This window comes from Acinonyx jubatus, chromosome C1, assembly GCF_027475565.1.
Source record: "Acinonyx jubatus isolate Ajub_Pintada_27869175 chromosome C1, VMU_Ajub_asm_v1.0, whole genome shotgun sequence".
Lineage (NCBI taxonomy): Eukaryota > Metazoa > Chordata > Mammalia > Carnivora > Felidae > Acinonyx > Acinonyx jubatus.
In genome coordinates this window covers 200584787-200609593 of record NC_069381.1, presented here as the reverse complement: position 1 = coordinate 200609593, position 24807 = coordinate 200584787, and the positions used below count along the sequence as shown (strand labels likewise).

Here is a 24807-nt window from a genome sequence, read left to right as displayed (position 1 = left end):
GCAAAAATAAACAAGTAAGACTATACCAACTAAAAAGCTTCTGCATGGTAAAGGAAACCATCAACAAATTGAAAAGGCAACCTACTGAATGAGAGAAAATAATTAAAATCATGTAACTGATAAAGAGCTAATTTTCAAAACAGACAAAGAACTCATACAACTCAATAGCTAAAAAATAATCTGATTAAAAACTGGGCAGAGGATCGGAATTTTTCCAAAGAAGACATACAGATGGCCAACAGATGCACAAAAAGATGCTCAACGTCATTAATCACCAAGGAAATGCAAATTAAAATCACAATGACATATCACCTCATTCCTGTTAGAAGGGCTATTACCAAAAAGACAAGAAATAACAAGTGTTGGCAAAGATGTGAATAAAAAGGAATGTCAGTGGGAATATAAAATGGTGCAGCCACTGTGGAAGACCCTTCAAAAAATTAAAAATAGAACTACCCTATGATCCAGCAATTCCATTTCTGGGCATTTACCCAAAGAAAATGAAAACACAAATTTGAAAACATATACGCACCTGTATGTTCATTTCAGCATTATTTAAAATAGCCAAGATATGGAAACAACCTAAGTGTACATTAACAGAGAAATGGATAAAGAAATTTTGGTAGATGGTAGATAGATAGATAGATAGATAGATAGATAGATAGATAGATAGATAGATATGCCATAGAAAAAGATTTAATTTTTGCCATTTGCAACAACATGAACAGACCTCAAGGACATTATGCTAAGTGAAATCAGTTAGACAGAGAAAGATACATACTGTATGATCTCTCTTATATGAAGTATTTTAAAAAAGAATCTCATAGATACAGAACACAGATTGGTGGTTACAAGAGGTGGAGGATAGAGGTAGGAGAAAAGGGTGAGCTCCTTTTTTTAGTTTAAATAAATTGAATAAGAATTGTCTAAAAATGAAAAACTTAAAAATTAAGTATTTCAGAGTAGTAAATATTAGTAGTAAAGGAGGTAGTGGAGCCAGATTTGGTCTGTGAGTCATAATCTTCCAGCTTCTGTGATAAAATTATAAAGGATATGTCTCTTGTTCTGGTTACCCATAGCTATAGGACATACCGCCCCAATTCTTAAGCATAAAGTAACAATTATTTTTTTTACCTCTCATGATTCTGTGCATTGATGGATGATTCTTCTGCTCCATGTGATGTTGGCTGCATCTGTAGGCATCAGGGTTATCAACTGGGATGGAACATTCCAGATGGTTCATTCAGCTGTCTGGCATACTGGAGCACTGGTCAGGAAGCTAGACTCAGCTGGAACATGCCAAGAGCTGAGTCCCAGCTTCTATGCCTCTCCTCTTCTCATTACATAGCAACTCAGGACTCCCCAAAGTACAAAAGGGGAAACTACTTTGCCTTTTCAAAGCGTAGACCGGCACTGTCATTTCTGCCACATTCTATTGGTAAAGAACCTCATCCCTCATCTGTCATCTATGACTAAGTCATCTGTACCCCATGGAGACCTGTGTCAGAATGTCACCTTTCTTACTTGTGGACCTTAAGATGAGATGAGATTATTTTTAATGCTTCACATTGAAACGGCTACGCCGATTTCTCATCCTATAAGGCAACAGCAAAATATCTTGCTCCAAGGACTTCTCTACCCAGAAAAATGGTGCCTCTGTCCAGTCACAGGTGAAATTAACAAAGGTAAGTTGGTGGAAAAGGCAGAGGGTACCTATGCCCAATCAGGTCTGGCGTGGCTTGAGACATTCTGGGCAGCCCCTACTAGACTGAGTGTAGGTGGGTCTCTTCTACCAAGAGACCCACCTCTACCCAAACATCTGGTCTCAGGTGCCATAGGGGGAGCCTGACACCACAGGGCTTGCAAGTGGCAAGAGGTAGGGGTGAACAAAAGCAGACAGCTCCCTGAGGCCCGGACACAATACAACTTTCACAAACATAACACCCCCTGAGGATAAGCCCCCTCACTCTCAGTCCTGAAAAATTATAATTTTGGGTTTTATAATGGAGCTGCTACCCTCCTAAGGCCCAACGTAGTTCTGATCATGGTAGGGGCACTCACCAAAACGGTAAACGTCCCCTGCACTGGCCCTGTGCTGCCGCTATCAGCCCATCCATTCTCTCCCTCTCAGTCTTTGCCATCTGCCCCTCCCCCAAACTCACAGGCCCTTCTTAAAGTCACCGTAAGTCCTGCAAATGACCATGTTGACTTTTGCCACAAGCTATACTTTCTGTGCACATACACCTTATCTACCACTCTCTCTGCTAGCCTGACCTGCCTGCATCTGTGCTCTCCCCTACACCTCCTCTTCCTGGCCTCTAGCCCAAGACAAGAAGTCAGAGATGGTAATCAAGGAAATACCAGATTATTGCAGATACCCTTTCCAGCTCCACTGCCTGCAACCACGCAAAGGAGATGACCCAGAAGAGAAATCAAAGTAATCAGGCCTTTGGTGTGAATATCCCAGAATATCCCTCTGTTCTTTCACTGAATGCAGTGAGGGCTGCCCTGTTCCAGCCCATATTGCGTGGAAGGCCTAGGAAATGGGGGATGGGGGACAGCTTCCATCCAGATCCTATACCTTTAATCCAGCCAGAAACACCCACACACTATACACCTTCAGGACCATAAATCTGAGCTGTCAACACCCCAACAGAGCTCAAGGGCAGTCATCCTATAACCTACTCACCCTAATCCTTTTCTAATCTGCTCTTTGTCTGGTTACCGACTCTTGGTTCTCTCTCCCATTTATAGTCCTGTTGGCTTGACAGATGCGTGTATTCTCCTGCTCTCTTGCCTCTCCGTCAAAGGCCCTGTCTTGGTCTTGCTCACCAGCTCTCATGTTTTCTACTTTCAGTATAAAATCCCCCAGAGTGCCTGTGAGGATCCTATTCAGCTCAGTCACTGGGGCCTTTATGGGGAGGGGGGCAGGGATCCACAAAGATCAGTCCTTTTTTATCCTTAGTGCATGGCCCACATCAGGGGCTCATGAACAGTTGTTGAATGACTGAATGATATGTAAAGACCTTGACCTCATAAGCAATTGTCCCATCAAACCCAGACAACTGGCCCACAATGAGCTATTTCCGAATGAGTCTGTGCAAAGTGCCGGCGAAAAGTGATACCCAGTGGAAGATGAGCCAGACTGAACTACTTAAGGAAACAAAGCATCTTTGAGACATGAAATTAATTAACTGCTTCCAAAGGGACCAGAAAGTAGGAGGTTAGGAGGGGGTGGGAAATTTTACATAAATTTCCAAAGGACAAGGGACTTCGTAGTAAACCAAGAATTTCAAGCTCTACATTCAAAACACTGCCTTCCAACATCATGGCTTAGCTGTGTGTGATAGGCACTCAAAATCAGGATTTGGTTATGTACAAAGGAAAGCTCTGAAAGAGAAAAAACAATAAATTAAATGCATAAATCCGGAGGATTTGGGGCTTCTTAGAAGTTACTGCACAATATTCTCTGAGGGTGATTTTAGACTAGACCTTGACAGGGTGAGATTGTGAATATAAAAGTGAGCTTTTGTCAATCAGAAGGCACTTCTGCAGAAATAAGTTTCTAGAAACTAACCAAAGGGAATTTCAAAGATCTAGTTTACATTCTCTGTGTCTTTGGGCCCATTTCCTTGGGACTTAAGAACCCATAAGGATTTTGAGATCTTGAAACAGCCATATAAAACACTGCTTAGTATGAATCTCACGGTATTTGGTGCCCCCAATCACGGACATTTTATTTCAGTCTGTTCTCTTACCAAATTCCATTACCCAGGCCTCCAGCCTTTGCAAGGTTTGCCAGTTTCCTAGACAGAAGGTAACAACAGCTATATCTGCCCACCATGAGTGTCAGAAACACAGAAGGGAGTGGAGACATGTCAATGGATGAAGAGGTTCTGAATCCAGGATGTTCCCACCCCAGAAAGGAAAAGTATCTTTGAGGTCACATAAAAGTGGTCCTATAACCAGGAAAGGGGGTTATTCCACAAGTACTTTAGCTAAAAAAAAAAAAAAAAAAATTGATACCTTCTGTTTATTGAGAACTGTGAAAAACTTTATATACCTGATCTTAATTCTGCCATTTTGATCATGAAGATAGTTCAACCCCACTTTTGAGCCAAATGGTATTTTGATCCTGCCGTATCCAAAATTTCACAATCAATACACCAGAACAGCTATAGTTTCCTTGGTCATGGGGAGTGGAGAGAGTGTATTCTCTCTGATTCTCTTGCTCTGTCATTATGTGTGTTTGTGTGTGTGTGTGTGTGTGTGTGTGTGTGTGTGTGTGTATGTATCTGCATTTTCTGTTTGTTCTCTCTCTTCGTCTGTGTGTGGTGTCTTTCTCTTTCTGTGTTTCTCGGGCTCCCTCTCTCTTTGTGTGACTGCTCTGCAAATCCCCCAATTTTTCTAAATTGTATCTATACCTTTGTATTTTTCTGTCATTGCATATATGTGTTTGTGTATATTGCTTCCTCTCTCTGTCTCTCTTTCTCTCTCTGCCTTTCACTCCGTCTCCCTTTCTTAATCTTTTTCCTTGTCCTCGTTTCTCTGCCTCTTTTTGAATCTGATCCGAATGAAAATAATTTCATTAAAAATAGAAAAATATCACAAAGTACTTACTGTGTGGGCTAGAATATTTTTCAAGAAACCAAACTGAATTAATGGAATTGCTTAAGAAAAAAATGCACGTCTAACAAAAACCGAGTGATATTGGTATGATTCTATTAAAACTCTTTTATTCACAATGTAAGATGGCAAGGTCAAATATTCTGGGCCCCAAAATCATGAGGCCACAAGCACCTGCAGCCTGCCTCCTCCATTCCAGCAGCTCCCTGGACTGTGATTGGCTCCAGGCACGGTGAAAGAGGACTTCTTAGAGAACAAAGGGTCAAGGCAGATACCAAAGGTCAGGAGTCAACCCCACCTTGCCCATTTCCAGCTGGCCTCAGGTCATGGCAAGCACCAACACTGGTAGCTGCTAAAAGCAAAGCCCTTTGCTCAGAGCTCTAGATGGCACTGCCCAGGTAAGAACATTGGTTTCCTCTTGTCTTCTTGCTTGTATTGAAAGCCAACAGAGAAAGAGAAGCAGTCCCGGAAACTTGGATCACACTTAGCTCCTTTAAGAAAGCCCACCATACCCGCTTCTTCCTTTGCTCCCTGTTCTCCAGGCTCCCTTCACCCAGCAACTCATTTCCATACTTAGATATGCACGTACACATGCACACACACAGATGACAAGGTTTCTTTCTGCCTTTCCATCCTTCCAGTGGTAGATAATAATTGCTAATATTTACTCAAAGCGAACTATGTGGCAAACACTATTTTAAACACCTTCCATGTCTTATTTCGTCTACTTCTCACAACATTTTATGCAAGTGCTATTATTATCTCTAATACCCGAGATAAGGAAACTGAGACATAGCCAACTTAAGTAACTTACTAAAATGCATACAATCAGCAAGGGGAAAAGCCAAGATTCTCACTGCAGAGCCTATACCACAAACACTATATTGGATTGCCTAAAGCTAACTGTTGATGATTAGTAGATATTAGTAGAGAAAGCTATGTGCCCTCTTTATTCTCTAATGAGCTCCCAGGACCCAATAGATAACAAGCTTCTCAAGATCAAACAGTTTTAGAATGCTGAGCAGCACAGAAAATTTGGGGTCACTTTGAAGGGGGACTAACTACTTTGAGTACTGGGGGGAAAAATCACATTTCCCCTGACTTTTTATTTAGAGAATAATCAAGAAAATGTTTCCCCTTTCTCTCTCACTGAATACAATTTATCTTTATCAAACCAGAAAAGAATGTAGCTCCAGCTGGAAGTTTCTCACAAAGCCTTGGGAGATGAAAGGTACAGTAATAGATACACAAAGCAGTTGCTTTTTATCTGTGAAGAGCTGGTTTCATATGGTCCTTTCATAAGAGTGAAAAATAAGACATTGTGTTTATGTGGAGCATACATTTGTCTGCGTCACAAAAAAAAAAAGGAGTATGACTGTCTACCGGGACAACCTAAATCCTTCACTGTTTGTATTTGGTCTGGCCCAGGTGCTCCATAATAGTGGAAAACCTGCTTTTTAAGCACCTGAAGTATAGACCAAGTGGCCAATTTAGGCTCAAAGCAACCGCATTTGTTATCTGTCCTAAACAGGAGCCCAACCCATACTTTTTACTCAGCTAAAGAAAGGGAACACTGAAAATTTCGTAAACAGGACAATTGATGGTACCTGGCTTTGTGTCAAGCAAAAGCCAGCCTCTGCATTAAAAAGTCGTGACCTTGAAAAGCTGGTTAAAATGGATGATGCGTGGGCTGCTGGCTGGAGAGCCAGCCGAGAAGTAGGTCAGCGAAGTTACAGGCTGGCTTCTGTCACTCCCAGACAGAGCCTGTGCAGCTCAGAGGGAAAAAAAAAAAAAAAAAAACAATCTTCTCAGACAGAATAAGACACTGTGTGTGGTTCCAGACAGCATGTCGTGTTGAGAAAACCATCACCACTGAATGAAATCATCAAGGGGGAGCTGTCAGCCCCTGCCCCATCCAGGAGACTATTTTCTGCTCATTTAATTAATTAGGGGTTGCCCTGTTTTGTTTTGTTTTGTTTGTTGTTTCCAACCACAGAAACAAACTTTGTTGTTCACGCCCCTGTAGACCTCACCACACTGTCACTTCTTACAGGCTGCCTGCCAGGCTTGGCAGGGCTGACAGACAAGAGGAGCTAATGAGGAGGCCAGGATATCAAAGGGATGTTGGACTTCGTGATGAAAGTCAAGCTCAGGACCATTCCCCTCATCCACCGTCCCCACTACCTCCTTTGCTCTGAGAGGCGCTATAATGCATCGCCCAGGGACACAGCTTCCGAATCCAACTGCCTGGTTTTTAATCCCCTAGGCTCACTCATTAGCTGTGTGAACGCGGACACATATCCTAACCTTTTTATTTCTTGATTTTTTCATCTTCAGGATAGGTGTAGCATTTGTACATACCTCATGCGCAAGCGTCAGAATGCCAGGAGGGAGAAGTTCACTCAAATTTGGATAATCCCAGGAGGTTTTAGTAAAAGAACTACTTACAAAGGAGTATGGAGGACGTAGCAAAACCACAAGAGAGGGGGCAGTGCCCCAAGGCCAACAACAGTGGATGTCATTATCATGCCCAGGCCTGAAAGGACACCAGGACAAACGTGGCTATCTACACCCAAAGAAAGCCAGAGCTCTGTGAAGACAGGTGCCTGGTGTGAGTCATGACCTTCAGTGCAAAGATGCAGCCAGCTCATAGCAACCTGACAGCAAAGGAGATGCACAAATAAATGCACTGACCTCACTCTACTCCCTCCCTCAGGGTCTCCATTCTTCCCATTGGTTAAAACCGAAAGAGACAGGATGGCACGGGGACCCCCTGACGCATTGCAGGGGCAAACAGAAGCTCCTGAGCACCAAGAATTCTAGAGCCTGGCACAGAGCCTGTACCACACATTCAGGATATAGTAACAGCTTACTTCGTATCCCTAGTTACTTGTTCTTGGATACACCATGTACTGTGTAACTTGGACAACAGAGTGGGAACCGAAACCATTGCTCCTTTCCCATCCTGCCTCAGGGATTCTCCCAGGTTCCTAATGGTCACACAGCTCACACCCTTTGGGTCCTAAAAGGAAGCAAAACCTCACAATAAGGGGGTAGGGAGAGTTGGGCCCACAGTCCTTCAGCACCCTGCTAGCCTTGGTGATCCCAGCCTCCCTCAGCATCCACCCACCCAGTTACCAAAATCATTTTTTTTTTTGCCAAAAGGTACTTTTATCAACACTTTACACATACATCCAACATATGGAATAACTAAGACGAGGCAGTTCTAGGTAAAGTAGGGTCAGACCACTGGGCTGGCCTCTCAGTGGAAGCCAAGGGCTGCATAGAACACTGTTCCAAGATACCTGACCCTTAGCACCCCTCAGATGTTCCTCACAATGTTCTCGGTCCCTCTCCTGGGTCTCCCCTTCCCGGGGGGCTGAACCACAAGTCCTCAACTAATCAACTACTATCAACCAGGAGATTATGGAGCCTAAGCAATAATAATAGACTCTTACCAGGGCGCCTGGGTGGCTCATTCGGTTAGGTGACCGACTTCAGCTCAGGTCATGATCTCGCCGGACCCAAGTTCAAGCCCTGCATCAGGCTCTGTGCTGACAGCTCAGAGCCTGGAGCCTCCTTCAGATCCTGTGTCTCCCTCTCTCTCTGCCCATCCCCCCCTCTTGCACTCTGTCTCTCTCTCTCTCAAAAATAAACAATAAAAAAATTTTTTTAATAATGGACCTTTACTGTTACAGAGTGCTTAATTGATTTCACACACATTATATTATTGTATCCCAAGAAATAAGCTTCTGTTTCCCCAGGTTTACACCAAACTGAGGAGTACAACCAGGCCTGGAAACTTTTTTATTTTTTACTTTTTTTTTTTGTTTTTGGTTTTTTTTAACTTCTAGACCACTAGCCCCATACTAATAGCTACCCAGAGACCACAAGCTGGAGACCAGCAGATTTGGTTAGGTTGTCATAAATGATATTTTTAAGCTATTATTACATTTATTAGTTGCCAACATCTTCTTTTCTTCTCAATACTATTTAAAATCACTGTCTCTATTTGCTTGTGTGATGTCTTCCTCTTCCCCTCGAATGCTGGGCCAGCTCCCCAAGTAGAAGGCCCACACCTATCTGCTGTGTGGCCATATCCTGATGTCTAGACCATCTGACATGCAACATGAACATAGTCCTTATTTGCTGAATGAAAAGCTGAATCTCTCAGTCCCATTCTGTTAGGTTATTTACCCTAACTAGGTTTCAAGCTTCCCAAAGGCTAAAAATAACTAGGTTTTGACTCAGCAGCTGGCAAATGTCCAGATTACTTTTAGCTGCTAAGGTTAGGGAGGAAAAGTGGGCCAGACCTAGCTTGGACAAACTTCCTGGCACGACATCCTTGCTCAGCAAATGCTACAGACTCATGTGTAACGGATATTGACGAAGGCTGGCTCTCCTTTTCATTTTCCCAGGAGTCTCAAGCCTCAACAGCCTACAGTTTCTAGAAGTTTATGATTCTTTCCCACGAGACTATGAGCCCCGAAGGAACAAGGGCTCTGCCTTACTCATCTTTGTTTCCCTAGGAATTAAAAGTACACCTGGATCAGGCAAGACCCCAAATAATGATTTGATGAATGTTTGTGAATGATTAGCAATGCAAGCCTATGCACCAGAATATGGAATCATGGAATTTTATAACCAGAGGGATTTCAGCTACTGTCTAAAACCACTCTGCCCAGGGCCACCTGGCTGGCTTAGCTGGTAGAGCATTTGACTCTTGATCTCTGGGTGGTAAATTCAAGCCCCATGTTGGGCATACAGCCTACATATATGAAATATTTTAAAAAGTAAAAAATAAAACTGCTCTGTCCAACGTGTTATCCACTAGCTACGTGTGGCCACTGAAATGAAATAAACTTAAAAATGTATTCCACAGCCACACCTTTTCTAGGGCTCCAAAGCCACATGTGGTTAGCGGCTACCATATTGGACACTGCTGAAATAGAATGTTTCCATCATCATAGAAAACACTTTCAGACAGCGCTGGAAAGGGTCTCATGTTATAGTGAGAGAATTGAGTCTCAGAGAAAGAAGGTAATTTCCCCTGAGTCACTCCGTGTGTGAGAAACAGAGATGCAACCAAAACGCTAAGTCTCCTGGTTACTGCCCTGTGTTTGTCCACCATTACGCTGGATTCACATACTGTGAGCGCCTCACATACAAGAGCCACAAAATGCCCTCCTTTTTGAAGCCAGCACAGCTTTGGAGAGCCAGTAAGAAATCCTAGATGCACATGTAGAAAACAAATGGTAGACCCAGCAAGCAAATGAAGGGAAACCATAGCTTCCCACAGAAAGCTAGAGGCCAAAAGATCTGAAGTATGCCCAAATGTGGGTTGTCTTTTTATTTAGAGCTTTTTAAAATTGTTTTCATTTCCATGTTGGAGGTTAATACCCAAGATGGACTCTTTTTTTGAAGCGTCCCTTTTGATTTTAATTTCTTAAAGTCCTCATCTGAACTCTGCTTTTTTGTTTATGTTATACCCATCCCACAATTTCTCTCTCTTTGCAGGTAACTTGATCCTTGAAAATGTACAGAATCCACCCACACCCACTGCTTTTCATTAAACATCAACTCGTCCTTTCAACGGGGTCTTTGAGGATTTTCCATCACCTTCTCTAACTGTATGCGTTGTTTTCTTCCTGAAATTACATCAAATTAAGTTCTCAAAAATGTATTCCTTTTCTTAATCTTTAAATAGCTGGGAACGAATGTTGGCAAAATCTCAAGAAAACCTATAAATGGAAAGAGGCCAGCTTCATCCACTTCTCTCCCTACCAGAAGCAGGGCACGCTCCCTATCAGGGCCTGCATGGACAGATGGACCCAAATGAGGCGCATACACCCCAGGGTGCGTGCAGACTCCACATCTAAAAGAAGTCAACACAGAAATAGGACATCCACATCTTTGTTTTGATTAAAGCGACGCTGTGAGAAGCCGGACGCAGAGGAACGAGTATTGGCCTGGGCTGTAGGTGCAAACGTTTGCCATGAGGAGACAGAGCTACACATTAGTGACAATTGAGGCCCCAGGAGCCAGGGTGGTCAACGGTGAGCCCGGATGCTGTTCGTTCAAGCTCCCAAAGATCCAGGGAGGGTGCAAAAGACTTCAGAGTCTGCAGAGAGGACCCTCCTGATGGACACATGGAGTAGGGACAGAGAGTATCTAAAAAAAATTCCACTGATGAATCATATTTTTTTCCTGGTATGTCTCCTACAGTTTCTGAAGATTTCATTATGCTCATAAGTGAAATTCTTAAAATTGCTGAAAGAAGGTGCTTATTGAAACCTATAGCTCCCCTTCCCTTGGCAGGCTTTGATTTGAAACATTCAAAACACATCCAACAGCCTCTTCTTCCCTGAAGACAGGGGCTTTAATGTTTAAAAAAAAAAAAAAAAAAGAAAGAAAGAAAGAAAGGAAAGAAAAGAAAAAAACAGATCCCCTTACACCAGCCAGCTCCCTCCTCTTAAAGAAAAACGTTACCTAAAAAGTGAGGTATTGAAACTAAAATATAGTAGCAACCTTTAAAATCTGAGTCCTGCTCTTTGTTCCTAATGAACAAAGAAACACAATTCTCATAACCCAGAGCCGTGCGTGCACACAATTTCAGAACAAGGACTGGAGTTGTAATCTAGGCCAACCTCTTTAAACTGCAAACAAGGAAACTGAGGCCCAGAGAGGTTAAAGAATTTTTACAGTTAGCAGCTGGGCTGAGCCAACCCTGGGGCCAGGTGTCCAGAGTCTTGATCTTTTTTGCACAAAAGGAAAAAAAAAATCATTCTATTACTTAGAGCAAGGAGAGGTGTGTTTAAAGGTAGGGAATTAACAGGGCTCCTTAACCCTGCCAGTTCAGCTGCAGATACGGACAAAGAGGGTCCGGTCTAGACAAAAATACAAACCGACTGGAGAAGCAGCACAAAGTATACCGGTAAGCGCATCAACCCCTTGTGTTATGTGACTGATGGAAAGCAATCCCTGCCCACCTCACAGGAACGAAAGTAACGCCAGGCATGGGAAAGCACTCTGATATTGTACGGTGTTATGAAAACAGAAGTGATCAGGAATCAAGTGGATTTTGCATGAGGGTGAGGAGCTGGCAGCCTCTCCTGGGGAGATCCCTTTGTGCCTTTGTAATGGTTGCATCTAGAGGCAGTACCCTTCCTCCCTTGTCCATCCATGAGGGACAATTATGGTGGGGGACAGGATGGCATTGATCATGAGGAGCGCAATCACCCTCTTCCTCTCCCCCGACCACACTCCTCCCCATAGTAGAAAAGGGTGCAAGACCACACTGCTGGGGGGCCTGTTGGCTAAGCGTCTGACTCTTGATTTCCGTGAAGGTCATGATCTTATGGTTTGTGAGATCAAGCTAGCCGTGCAGAGCCCACTTGGGGATCTCTCTCCTAATCTCCCTGCCCCTCCCTCCTCGCTCTCTCTCTCTTTCAAAATAAATAAATAAACATTTTTTGAAACTGTTTTGTCTTTTTGAATTGCCTTTAGTAGTGGAGAGTGTTCATATTTTACCGTTTCCATGTGCCCCAGTTTGGGTACACCTTTACTTTCCACACCTACACCTGAGGTTCATCTTTAGAGGGCTGCCCTTGGGCCACTGGAGCACTCCCGGCACACTGGTAGCCAGGAGTGCCTGGGAATTTACCTCCCCTGGAAGGTCCTTGATCAACGATGGACAGAGGCAAAGGTTTGCAAGCCCAGCTCCCTGGGACAATGGCCAGAGTAACTTATACTCCAGAATGCCTCTGCCAATCTGAGCTAAGCCACCTCTGGGTGCCTTTTGCCTGAGAACATTCCCTTGTTTGCCCCTTCATCCCCTTCTAAAACCTGGAAGTATTTCCTTAGCAAGTCCCTCATGGGCAAATTCTCTTGACATCTACTTCTAAGAACCAGACCTAGAACTTCCTTCTCTCCTGTTCCTTTCGTAGCTGGTCCCAGGTTTACCTTTTGTTTGGGAGGAAGTGCTCCCCTGCCTAGGCCTTAAGAGGGCAGCTCTTCTCCAGAGATTTGAGCGTACACTTTGTCTCTTGTGTTTCCTTGGAGAGCTTCTCCACCCAGGCTTATTAGAAAAATGCTCTAATCCGGGCACCTGGTGGCTCAGTCAGTTGAGCATCCGACTTCGGCTCAGGTCACAATCTCACAGTTTGTGAGTTCAAGCCCACATCAGGCTCTGTGCTGGCAGCTCAGAACCTGGAGCCTGCTTTGGACTCTGTGTCTCCCTCTCTCTCTGTCCCACACCCACTCACGCTCTGTCTTTCTCAAAAATAAATCAACATTAAAAAAGAAAGAAAGAAAAGATAAGTGCTCTAATCAATGATTAATGTCTGCCATAGGGTAGGAAGGAGCCAGAGAGGATGGGTTGACCCATGTATGAAGTATTTGCCATCCCTATCCTCGAGGAGAGGGCCCAAGGGGAGGGGTCTGTTTTTATTCCAAGCCTTCAGTTGGCCATTAGCTTACCCCAAAGGAGTCTGGATGAGTCCGTGTAATCCAGCTCCCTGAGACCACCCAGGGTTTATTATCCAGCTAGTAATGGAGTGTCCCTCTACAGATGCCCCTTGGAAATTGTGGCAGCAGTGGGGAACTGAGGGAGGATATGGTATGAGGAGTTCCTTGGCCCATCTCATCTTGACTACTAAGGGTTAGACTGAGTGGGCTGGAGAGTGGAGAAGGAAGATCCTGAAAGAGCTGTTCTGCTGCAGGTGAACTCTGACACCATCAGCTCAACTTGAGGTTGGACAAATTTGAAGGTGTGCATGTGTTGTACAAACACAGAGGCTGGTAGCAGGCTTAGGGCATGTTTGAACATCAACGTGCAGGCAAGCAGGAAATGTTGAAAAGCGTAATCCATACAACAAATTGGTATCAGGAATCTGGAAATAGAGTTCAAGTCCTGGAAGTCAGAGACATGGGACATTACCAGAATGGCACTGGGCGCCTTCTAAGCAGACTCCTTTCATCCTCTTCTTCAGTGTTATTGAGGGATAACAGACACACAGTAAAGTACACACATTTGAAGTGAATAAATGTTTACATATGTAACATTATTCCCATCATTCCAGAAGCCTTTCCCATCCCATGCCTCTTCCCGGTCCATCTCCCTCCCCAGAGGTAACCACAATTCTCAAGTCTATCAACACAGCCCAGCTTTGCTGTTCTTGAACTTCATATAAGTGGAATCCTGTGGTATGGCTTCTTTGTGTCTGTTTTCTTTTGCTGCACATTAAACATTTGTGAGATTCATTCATGTTGCATATAAGCAGTCAATTCTTTTATGTTGCCGTGCACTATTCCACTGTATGAGAATATCCAGTTTACCTGTCCATTTGGGTAGTTTCCAGTATTTGCTTTGATGAATGAAGCTATGGACGTTCTTGTACATGCGTTTTGGTAGACATGTGCACTCACTTCCCTTGGTGGAAGACCTGAGAATGGAATTGCCAGGTCATAGGAGAGGTATGTTTGCCTCTAGAACGTTTGTCAAGTGATTTTCTAAAGTGAGCTATTTCTCATCTAGGATTGATCTAGGTGCCCCAAATGTGGTCATCTGTCCATGGCATCTTGAAGGTGCTACTATGTAGGCCCAGACACACAGAAAGTCAAAGCTACCCTGTGGGCATTTATACACATAGATGGCCAGAGCTAGATAAGGACTACAATAAGCAGGCCTCTACCATGGAACCCTACGAGAAATGACAGCCACAGGACTCCAACACGTCACTGGCTCAGCAGTGGCTCTGCCCCAGAGCCTCTCCTTGAGGTGGAACTTCCAGATATTTCTCTAGATCAAACTCTAGCCAAGTACTTGTCTCACCCAGAGTCACTGAGGAAGCCAAAATACCCACTGAGCTTAGAGAAAGGAGGCTGTGAGGCTAGAAGGAAACAGAAAACAATGCCCATAGCATACAGTATGCAGATCTATGTAAATCACATATAAAAGCCAGAATGCAAACCTTCAAGCGATAATGTTCTCCAGCTGTCACATATGACAATCTCCATTCCAGAGACTGCTGGGGCACTGGGGAACCAGCAGGCAGCATAGTTCAGCAAGAAGGGTATGGTTTTCCTCTTTCCTTTAATCTGGGAGCATGAGTTCACTGGGTCCCCAGGGATCCATAAAATATGGAAGTCTGTTGTTGTTTTTTTTTAATCGGTTGTCCATTTTTATTCAAGTCAATGAGGCACATCTTCTTCCGGCTGGTCTTCAGCTTCAGTCAGATGTCAGTGTCCATGGCATTTGCGGCAGACATAGGAAGGGCGGAGGTGGCCGTCCTGAGAATCTGCCTGGGGTGTGACAGTATTTGATGCAGAATAGGTAGCCTGACTTGCGCCCCCATAGCTATTTATCTGATGACCTTGAGCAAGGAACTTCCTCTCCGGGAGCCTGAATTTCCCCATCTGCAGCAGGAGCAGATTGGACTAGGATCACTTCTAAGATCTCTTTCAAGGTCTAGAGCTGTCTGGGCCTGTGATTCTCCACCAGGTCCCTTCAATCTAATTGTCAATCAGCGTGAGTCAGCGGCCAAACTCAAATGAACCCATTCCCATGTAGAGCAATTAGAGCCAGGCCATTTCTGCCACACATCCAAGATGATAGAAAGCCCGACCCAGATTCTGTGCTGTATAATTGAGCATTAAGACACAACAAGGGCTCCGTGGCGGCATAATAATGCATGCCTGGCTGATTTATTAAGCATCCGACTCAGAAATGCATTGTCCCGCAATGCCTGGTAGTTTAGGCAGCGCTCCATGAAAAACACTTGCGGCGCAGGCAGTTTGTGTTCAGATTCTGTTACATCCCCACAACTTCCAACTTCCCCATCCCTCCACTGCAGCCTTCACCTCACTTTCCATCCTGTTCCGAAGCTTGGCTGCCCCTGGCTGGATCACACCTCTCTGCGCAGGCAGTTCTGCACAGTCTGTGGCGCCCCCTGTCGGCACCGGGATTTTGTCAGACACAACAGCTTTGCAACGTCAGGCTCCAAGCTGAGCAAAGGGAGTTAATGTCACCATTGCTGTAATTCGGGAAACCTTAGCAATGATGCCAGTCAGAAGATGAATACTGAGAGAGAAACAGAGGCAGACCCCCCAAACCTGTCCCCTTGCCCAGCCTAATTTCTTCCAGAGCACTTATCTCTACCTGCCACATTCATACTTGATTTCACTGCGCTCACTGTCTCTCTTCCCCAGCTAGACTTAAAGTCCAATGATAGAAGGCTTTGTCTGCTTTGTTCTTTAGGGAATTCCAGCACCTAGAGTATTGCCTGGAATTAAGAACGCGCTCAGTAATATTTGCCAAAGAAATCACGTATTTGTTCCATAAATAAATATTGCAGCTGATAGCAAGGGCTATTGAGGAAAATAAAGCAGAGAAAAGAATGTGAGGTGCTAAGAAAACGAGAAGGTCGCTATTGCAGACAGAGTGGCCAGAGAGGGCTCTCTGGCAATGACACTGAAGCAGAAACCTGAAGGAAATGAGAAAGGAGGCACTCAGATACATAGGGGAAGAATGTTCTGGATAGCACAGCCAGTGCAAGGCCCCAAACAAAGGCTTGGAGCGTTTGTAGATATCAGCGGGGCTGAAGCAGAGGACAAGAGAAAATAGTAAAGACCAAGAGGTAGCAGAGGCCAGTCACCTGGAGTAGAGGTCACCAAACCACAGGCTGTGGGTCACAGCCAACCTGTTGCCTATTTCTGGAAACAAAGTTTTGTTGGGACATAATCACACATATTTATTTACATGTTGTCAGTGGTTGCTTTCATGCTCACAGAGTTGAGTAGCTGCCACAGAGACCAACAGCCCCCAAAGCCAAAACTATTTATTACCTGTCCCTTTGCAGAAAAAGCTTACTGGCCCCTGCCCTTGATCATTAGAGGCCACCATAAGGACTTTGGCTTTTCTCTGAGGAGCATGACAAACCATTAGGGGACTTTGAGCAGAAGAGTAACATGATCAGACTCACAATTTAAAAGGATCAGGATGGGGCACCTGGGTGGCTCAGGTGGTTGGGCGTCCAACTTCAGCTCAGGTCATGATCTCACAGCTCGTGAGTTCGAGCCCCGCGTTGGGCTCTGTGCCAACAATTCAGAGCCTGGAACCTGCTTCAGATTCTGTGTCTCCCTCTCTCTCTGCCCCTCCCCTGCTCATGCTCTGTCTCTCTCTGTCTCAGAAATAAATAAAAACATCAAAAAAATTGTTTTAAATAAAAGGATCAGGGTGGCTGCTGAGTAAAGAATAAATTGCAGGGGTGGAAGCAGGGAAATCAATTAGGAGGTGAGAAATAAAGACAGTGTGGACTGAAAATGTCATCAGATTAGAAAATGCATAACACCTAGCACTTCCCACATCGCAGGGTAAGCTGGGTGTGCTTCACCCTGATCCACGTGGGCCCTTCAACATCTGGGTTTATGTGGGGGTGCTAGGGAGTAGTCAGGAAAAATAGGCAATTTTTTCCAAGGCAAGAGTGAAACCACAGCAATGATGGTAAAGGTTGCAATGAGCTAATAATATCCTTTCCCAGTGACCCCCTGTTGGCTCCATATTCTGGGCTTGGGCTGGAGTCCAGGCAAGATCCTGGTTCACTTACTGGCGGTAGAAGCTTCTCGGGCTGGGGCTATTCTCTTATTGGCTGTGCCTGGCTCGCCTCACTAAGGCAGACCTCGAATGGTTTGGGGGAATGGGGTTATAGGTCAGACAGACAATCCTTAGAGCCACGGCTGTTGACCAGAGATTCAGGAAGTCAAACGCTAGAGAAGATAGTGGTGCCAACAAAAGATGATCAGAAAGAAGGTGTAAGGGTCTTGGTACCAACCACCAAGACTGGGAAGAGGATTTCACTTCCCACCATCTCCCTCTGCACACAAAACACACAGGCTGCCCTTTAAACGAAAAATGTTTCCTTGCTGTTCTTTTAATTAGTCTTCTGCCACACATGGGAGTCTGAGATTATGGGGGAGTCCAAGAAGTCTTTCTCAGCAAGAAGAAGAAGAGGAGTGTGGGAGTCTCGACAGCCCCAGGCTTGAACTTCATAACTATAATATTTGCCGTGTGACCTAAGGCAAGTTGCTTAACCCCTCTGTGCAATAAAGGGGAAAAGAAAGCAGAGTTGCTCTGAGAATTGCAAACAACATATTAGAAAACCCTGACCCATATCAGCAACTATTATTGAAAAGAATTATGTGATAGAAAAATTAAGCCTTTTTTATCAGCTGTGTAATCCCAAGAAAGAGATATAACCTATCTGAGCTTCATAGTTTCCTTGTCTATAAAATGAAGAGAGCACCACCTATATGATAGGAGTACGTATTAAATCCACTCAGAGCAAAGAGCAGATATAAGGCACTTAGTAGAATTTTGGCCTAGAGCACATGCTCCAGGCAGCCCAGATACCTTTGTTATTTGTGAAACATTCTGAAGCTCTGAAGTCAAGATCTTCAACAAAAGGGTAAGAAAGATAAACTGATAAAGCAACCAAGAGACCTCAGGTCCACAGACAGCTAAGGCCAAAGATGAGCAAACACCAAGGGGCCAGGACTGGTGGAGAGGTAAGGGTGCCCACCCAGCACAGAGTGGCCATGCCCTATTGAATCATGGTCAACCCAGGATACGATTGGCTCCAATAGGCTTAGGTTCTGGATTGGTTCTTCCTTTTCCTACAAATCCAGGGTTGGGGCCGGGGGGGAGAATACAAGGATTCCCTGGGGTATGGAGGAAAAGGGAAGATTCTCGTTCTTTATTTACCCCTCCTACCTCAAGCCTCCTCAAAACACCACTGACAGATAAGTGTTGGCAAGCTCAGGGCATTGCAAGGAACAACACAACAGACTGTCTGTGAATGGAAAAATTATGGAATGAAGACTAGAAAGCATCTGTGAGGTCAGCTGGGATTGTAGCAAAACAGTGGACAAGTAACCCTCTCTGAGACTGTTTCTTCATCTGTAAAAATGGGGATAAATAGTTTATATTGACTTCAAATGTTTGAATTGTGAGTTTAGGTCGTTTGAGAATAAGGAATTCATTAATCAAGATCTTCTCTGTCCAGTGCATCACAGGTCCCATCTCAGAGACAGGAAATCGAGAGGGAATGGGAAGGGGGTATCATTAGATAGACTCCCAGACTTCCATTTGGCCATGGAATCCATGCAGCTACCCAGGCTCATGACCCCCAACTCTAGTATCAGGTCTCATTGCCCCATCATCACAGGGAGATTACTCAAGTGATGCACTATGTACATTTCCAACTAGGTCAATGTGTGGCCCTCTGGGGACCCTGAACTATTCCAGTGCAACCTGAAAGAATGGTCTAGTTGGACCTAGTGGGTGCTCTAAGGAGATGTGGGCTCACGAAGAACACTAGTGATGAGTGACACAGGGGTGATAAGCAAGCTCAGACTTCCTACTTCTGGCCTTGCCACCAGCTCCCAGCTAAGCTCTGAACCCCAGATGGGCCTGGAATTACCACAGAGTCTGCTGAGCCCTCTACTCCTTACAGAATGTATCTAAGGCACTCACCACAGTGCTTATGGAGCATGTAACAGGGCTCCATAAATGTCTGCTTGTTCAATGAGTGAATGAATGAATGAATGAATGGAGAAATAAATGTTGAAGTTCCAAATCTTTATGGTTAATTCTTATACCTCAACTAATGCCCTTGTCTTGAAAATGACACTTTGCCATCCAAGCTTTAGACTATGAGGCCAAAGGGACAGACGTAACCTGGGATCAACCTAACCTTCTCTCTTCTCCATAAAATGATAATGGAGTTCTGAAAGTTTTCAGAAGCTTCCACAGGCCCATTTGAAGTCAAAGAGGAGAGCACTGCTTGCTGGGGTGGAGGAGGTAATGCTTTGATTCTCATGCCAGCAAGGTCTTGAATAGTGCACAGCCTGTTCGATGCATTCCTCTGCAGAGCCTCCCTCACTGCTGAGCTTGGGCCTATAGTACTAACAGACATGGCAAGCGACAGCAGCAAGAGGAACAGTTAACATTTCATGAGTACTTACCACATGTGTGGCTCCATGCTGAATGCCTCTCATCATCCTCAGGAAGTCTCCAAAACATCTCTTAATTTAAGCTGGGAAGGATCATTAGAATACTGTTTAGTAAATATTCATTTCCCATCTCCCCCATAGCAGGAATATATTTCCCACTCTGTGGACGTAGGGCTTGGTCACGTAAGTTGCTTTGGCCAATGGAGTGACAGCACAAGTGACAGCGTTTCAGTTACAAACCCAAAGAGGGTCACAAGTTTCCGCTCACCAGCCAAGAAGCTTCAGAACTCCACCATGAGTAGCCACTGTCCGAGCCTGAGCCCCAGAATAATCTGCATGAAGCAGACTACAAGCTGGGCCTGAGGCTCACGCTTCAACAATCTGGAAAAGCACTCCCCTAGTTGACCAGCGGCATGTGAGTGAGAAATATTACTGGTTGCCCCTGAGATTTTATGGTTGTTTCCTATGCAACAATAACAGATACTCTGAGTACTTAATTTTATAGATGGGGAAGCCAAGGTTCAGAGAAGCTAAGTAACTTACCTGAGGTCAGCGAGCATGTCAATGGCAGAACTAGGGCAGAACCCAGTTCTTCCAGATGAACTGAGACCAAGTTGTGGATTATTATATTGTCATGTCTCCTACTTGCTACCTGAAGAGGTACATTTTATGTCAAGCTATATGAAGAGAATAGCCAGAGCAATAAAAAGTAAACAAGAAATCTCTGAGCTTACTCAGATATCAAGAGCAAGCAAATCCAGAGAAGTCTGCCCTGCTCTCCTCATGAGAATGTTTGTCCCTCTGTACACCGGGAGTCTGCCCATGCCAGCTGTCTTTCTCTAGGTCAGGGCCCAAGGCCATGAGGGGACTCCACAAAGGCCCCCAAAAGCCAGGAACAAGCACAGATCTCCCCACCATGGTAGCAGTACAACTAGCTCCCCCAACCGACACTCTGAGCCCACGTTCAGCAGAATAATTTCAAGAGACTCCAGGAGACTCCCAGTCTTCAGATTGCAGGGGTAAAGAATGACTTGAACATTCTGGAACAATTTTTTTTTAAAAAAAATGTCAGGAAAAGAGATGATCCAATCCAGCTACATTTCTGGTTTTTATGAGTATTTTTGTCCTTACTCAGAATGACTTCTTATATACAAAATGACATTTTCAATTCACAGAAATATATCCTTCCCCCTCCCCAATTCACTTAGAAGTACACCGTTCTCTCCTAATGGGCACTAGGATATCATTATCTCAGTCAGAGCTTCCTTTTTCTTTCAAGAATGGAAAATCAGTGAGGAAATGAACAAAGTAGTTGTTCATTAAATGCAATTCCCCCAAAAGGGCATGGAAACCTAGGGGATCCCTCTGACAAGTTACCCAGAACACCAATAAAGCCCTAAGCCATAGAGTGAACTGAGACCATAACAGGCTCAGTCTGACACACACACACACACAGGGAATGCCAGGACTCAGCTCTGCGGGGCTTCCCTCCCTGGCTCATATTTCCTTCCAGCTCTAGATAACTCTTTAACTTAAGATACAGCAGCGCACTGGGCTCTTAGAAATCCACGGTATCACCCAAGGATCAAGTGTGGCTGCACATAACAATAAAACCCACTTAACAGTGATGCGGATAAAATGGTGCTTACTTTTGCTCATGAAAGTAGTCTAGAAGTAGATGTTTCCTGGCATTATTTGGTAGCTAAGTGCACCGGGGCAAAGTCTCTGCAATTTTCTTGGCTTCTCCTGCATGGTAATAAGATGGCTGCTCCAGCTTGAGACATTTCATAGGCAGAAAGGAGGAGAGTGGGGATGGAAGGAGGGAGGAACAATGCCTATATTAAGAAAGCAAAATCTTCCCAGAAATCCCCATCAGACTTCTCCTTACACGTCATTAGTAAGAACTGTATCACATGGCCACCTAGCTGCAGGGAAACTGGGAAATATGGCTTTGTAGACGAGCACATTGGGAGCCCCAACAAATTAACACTTGAGGAAGAAGGGGTGCAAGGTTATTCTGAGGCAGCTGGCAGTCACCGACAAACTCACCAGCAAAATTTTCAGGGTTGACATCAGACTCGGTTGTGCCATCCAGATCCGATCTGAGGGACAGCTTCAAATTCACCCAATAATCAGGACCTCTGTTTCCTCCTTCACTCAGAGGCATTATTTCCCAAATACTAAAGAGGTACAGTGGATAGAAGACAATTAATGCAAAGCAACACTTTTGATTTGAACATCTAGACTCTGCTGTTGACAGGGAGATCAGAAGGAAAGGCGGCCTTGGGATTTTCCTTTTGAGATGACATTTGTTTTTAATAGCAAATGACTTTCATGTCCGGAGTAAGCCACTAATAGAATTAACCAAATGAAAGCAACAAAAATAAAAGTCTGAGCATATGACCCTAGCATCTGTCAGAAAAAGGTAATCAGACAAATTGGGGTCCCATGTGACAGATTTTTCTGGATTATCTGGAGGAGGTTTTCAGAAGCCAAGTAAATTACCTTGGTGCAGCTGCCCTATATCCCCCTCCATTAATACTTTGATGCAGCAGGATAAGGATTTCAAAATGTAAATGACTGTAAATGGATAATGACTAATGCAACCATACAAAGGAAGTACTACCCTGAGCAGAAGGTAGGAATTCACTGGGCGCCAGCAACACTTTCTCCTGTGTAAGAAAACCAGCATTTGCATCACAACAGAATTAGGAAAAGAAATGAGGGAATGTCGACTCTGAGTGTATCTGGGTATCTTCACTCCTAGAAGACGGTTTCACTGACAGAAGATAGAGATGTTTGTCACACCCCAAAGAAAATGAACCCACAGGGAATTCTTTGGTGAATGTTAACTTCCCCCACGAAGACTGAATTTCTGCATTTTTATGAACTTTGAAAAAGATCCCGTCTGGTAGATTCACTCTGCCGCCCCAGGTCTGAGCCAGAGTGGCCCAAAGGGAACGAGGTGGCCTTGGTGCCTCCTTTGTTGATGGGAAGAAACCCAAGACCAGGCTACACTCCTACCATCTATATAGCCCCAGCTCTCAGCCATGCAGGTGTTTCTGTTCAGTACCTTATTTTAAGGGGATGCACGAGGTTGTTTTTTAATCCCTAGCCTTCCTATTCTATCGGTTTCTCTGCTTCACATCTCATTTAAGGTGTAACATAGGTGGAATATTACTGCCAACAGAAGTGAACAGGCAAGATGCCTTCATTTCCTAGGGCTACCCTAACAAAGTCCCACCAACTGGGCGGCTTAGAACTAGAGAAAGTTATTCTTTCTCAGTTCCAAAAGATAGAAGGTGGAAATCAATGCTGGGACACACTCTCTTTGAAGGCTCAAGGGAAGAATCCTTTCTTGTCTCTTCCTACTTTCTGTTGGTTGCCAGCAATCCGTGCCATTCCCTGATTTGTGGCAGTATAATCCTAATCTCTGCCTCCATCTGTATGGCTATCTCCCCTCTGGGTGTCTCTGTGTCAAAATCTCTCTCTCTATGCGGATACTATTCACTGGATTTAGGGACTACCCTCACCTAGTATGGCCTTGTCTTAACTTGATTACATCTGCAAAGACTCTATTTCCAAATAAGGTCACATCCACTGGTACTGGGAGTTAAGATTTCAATGTACCTTTGTGGCTGAAGGGGGTACAATTCAATCCAGAACACAGATAGTCCAAAAAAAATTTTTTTTTTAATTAATGACCTTTGTCAATTCTGTGGGTTAACTTGAATTCTTCTGCTTTCATGAGAGGATACAGACAAAATAAGCTGATGACACAATATCTCCCTAAAACCTTACTCATCATTTTTTTATGATTAAACACAGCAATCTTGAAGAAGGCAGCAAATTGCTCTGGAAATAGACCGCACACATCTAAACGTTAGCATCATCTTTGTCACTAGCTAACTATGAAGCCTGGGTAAAGTCACGTCACCTCTCTGGACCTTCAGCTGTTAAACTTAAAAGGTGAAACTTAGACTGAATCAGAGTTCCCTGAAGTACGGAATATATGTCACTAGACGTAAGACTGGATGGCCGAACTCAAATTCAACCCTGAAAAAATTGTACTGGAAAATTTTGTGCTATCAGCTGCATGGCACAAATCTTACTTTGGGATCGAAGTTAATTTGTGCTCAATAACAAACCACCCTGAAATGCTTTCATGGCACAAGACAACAACCGTTTATTAGTACTCTCACACCTATGGGTCTACTGGCTCTGCTAAGCTGGGCCAGGATCGGGTGACCCAGGCTGAGCTCGTTATTGCGGTTGGAGCCAGCAAATTGATTAGGGTTAGCTAATCACATGCCCTGTCACTAGTTGGTTGTTGGCTGGGGTGATGGGGTGGCTGGGTCATGTGACTCTCATCATCCAGCAGGCTAGCCCAGGCTTGTTCATGTGTTGGTCAAAGTTTCCAAGAATAGTAAGAGAGGGAAAGCCCCAATGTGCAAGTACTTATCAAGCCCCTGGTAGCATGATATTTGCTATTGTCTGATGGCCAAAGCAAAGTACATGGCCAAAACCAGACTCAGTGTGGGCGGGGACTATCCAAGAATGTAGCTATAAGGCACAAACAAATTCAGGTGCAATAACCCTTCACAGCCTTAATATGTTCTTAAAATCTCTCCAGCACTTGCTAATCTCTCCTGTTAGCGAAAAAACAAAAACAAAAAAAAACTAGAACTCTGGTTAGGAGAATCAGTATTTAGTTAGAATTTAATAACATTATTTCATTTTTGTGTATGTATTTTATGGTTATCTTGTATTTATGTCACATGGGTTTTCAATTATAGTACTAATACAGAGTCTCCTTTTTAAATAAATTTGTGGTTTTTCCAAGTGAGTTACTTTCAGGAAAATGAGTTAACAATGACACAGTTGGTACATATTTATTGCAAAATCATGACACAAAGTGACTGAAATTTGGGAAACAGTGTACCAAATGATGTCCAAGTTCCCTGCACCTGCTCTATAATCATGAAAATGGGGGAAAAGGCCATGTCTCCAGAAACATGGCAGAAGTTTGAGACCAGCATGTCACCCACCAGTCATTAAAAAGCCCCACTGATATTAAAGGACTTGGTTTTTCACAGAGCTTGCAGCACTGAATTGAATAAAGATGAACCAGTTGGGACCAATTCTAATAGGTTGCACACATGGTCATGAAGC

General features: G+C 44.2%; 1 long non-coding RNA gene across 1 annotated transcript in view; it reads right to left on the bottom strand.

Annotated features, from left to right (window-relative positions):
• LOC113596431 (uncharacterized) overlaps positions 1-23254 on the bottom strand; it is a 376685-nt gene extending 353431 nt beyond the window's left edge. Inside the window, exons 1-2 of the long non-coding RNA XR_003417160.2 lie at positions 21685-23254; positions 19648-19718 (exon numbers count right to left, since the gene is read on the bottom strand). This is a non-coding gene — a long non-coding RNA (uncharacterized LOC113596431). The remainder of the gene's footprint in view (positions 1-19647; positions 19719-21684) is intronic.
• Between the last annotated feature and the right edge of the window lie 1553 nt (positions 23255-24807).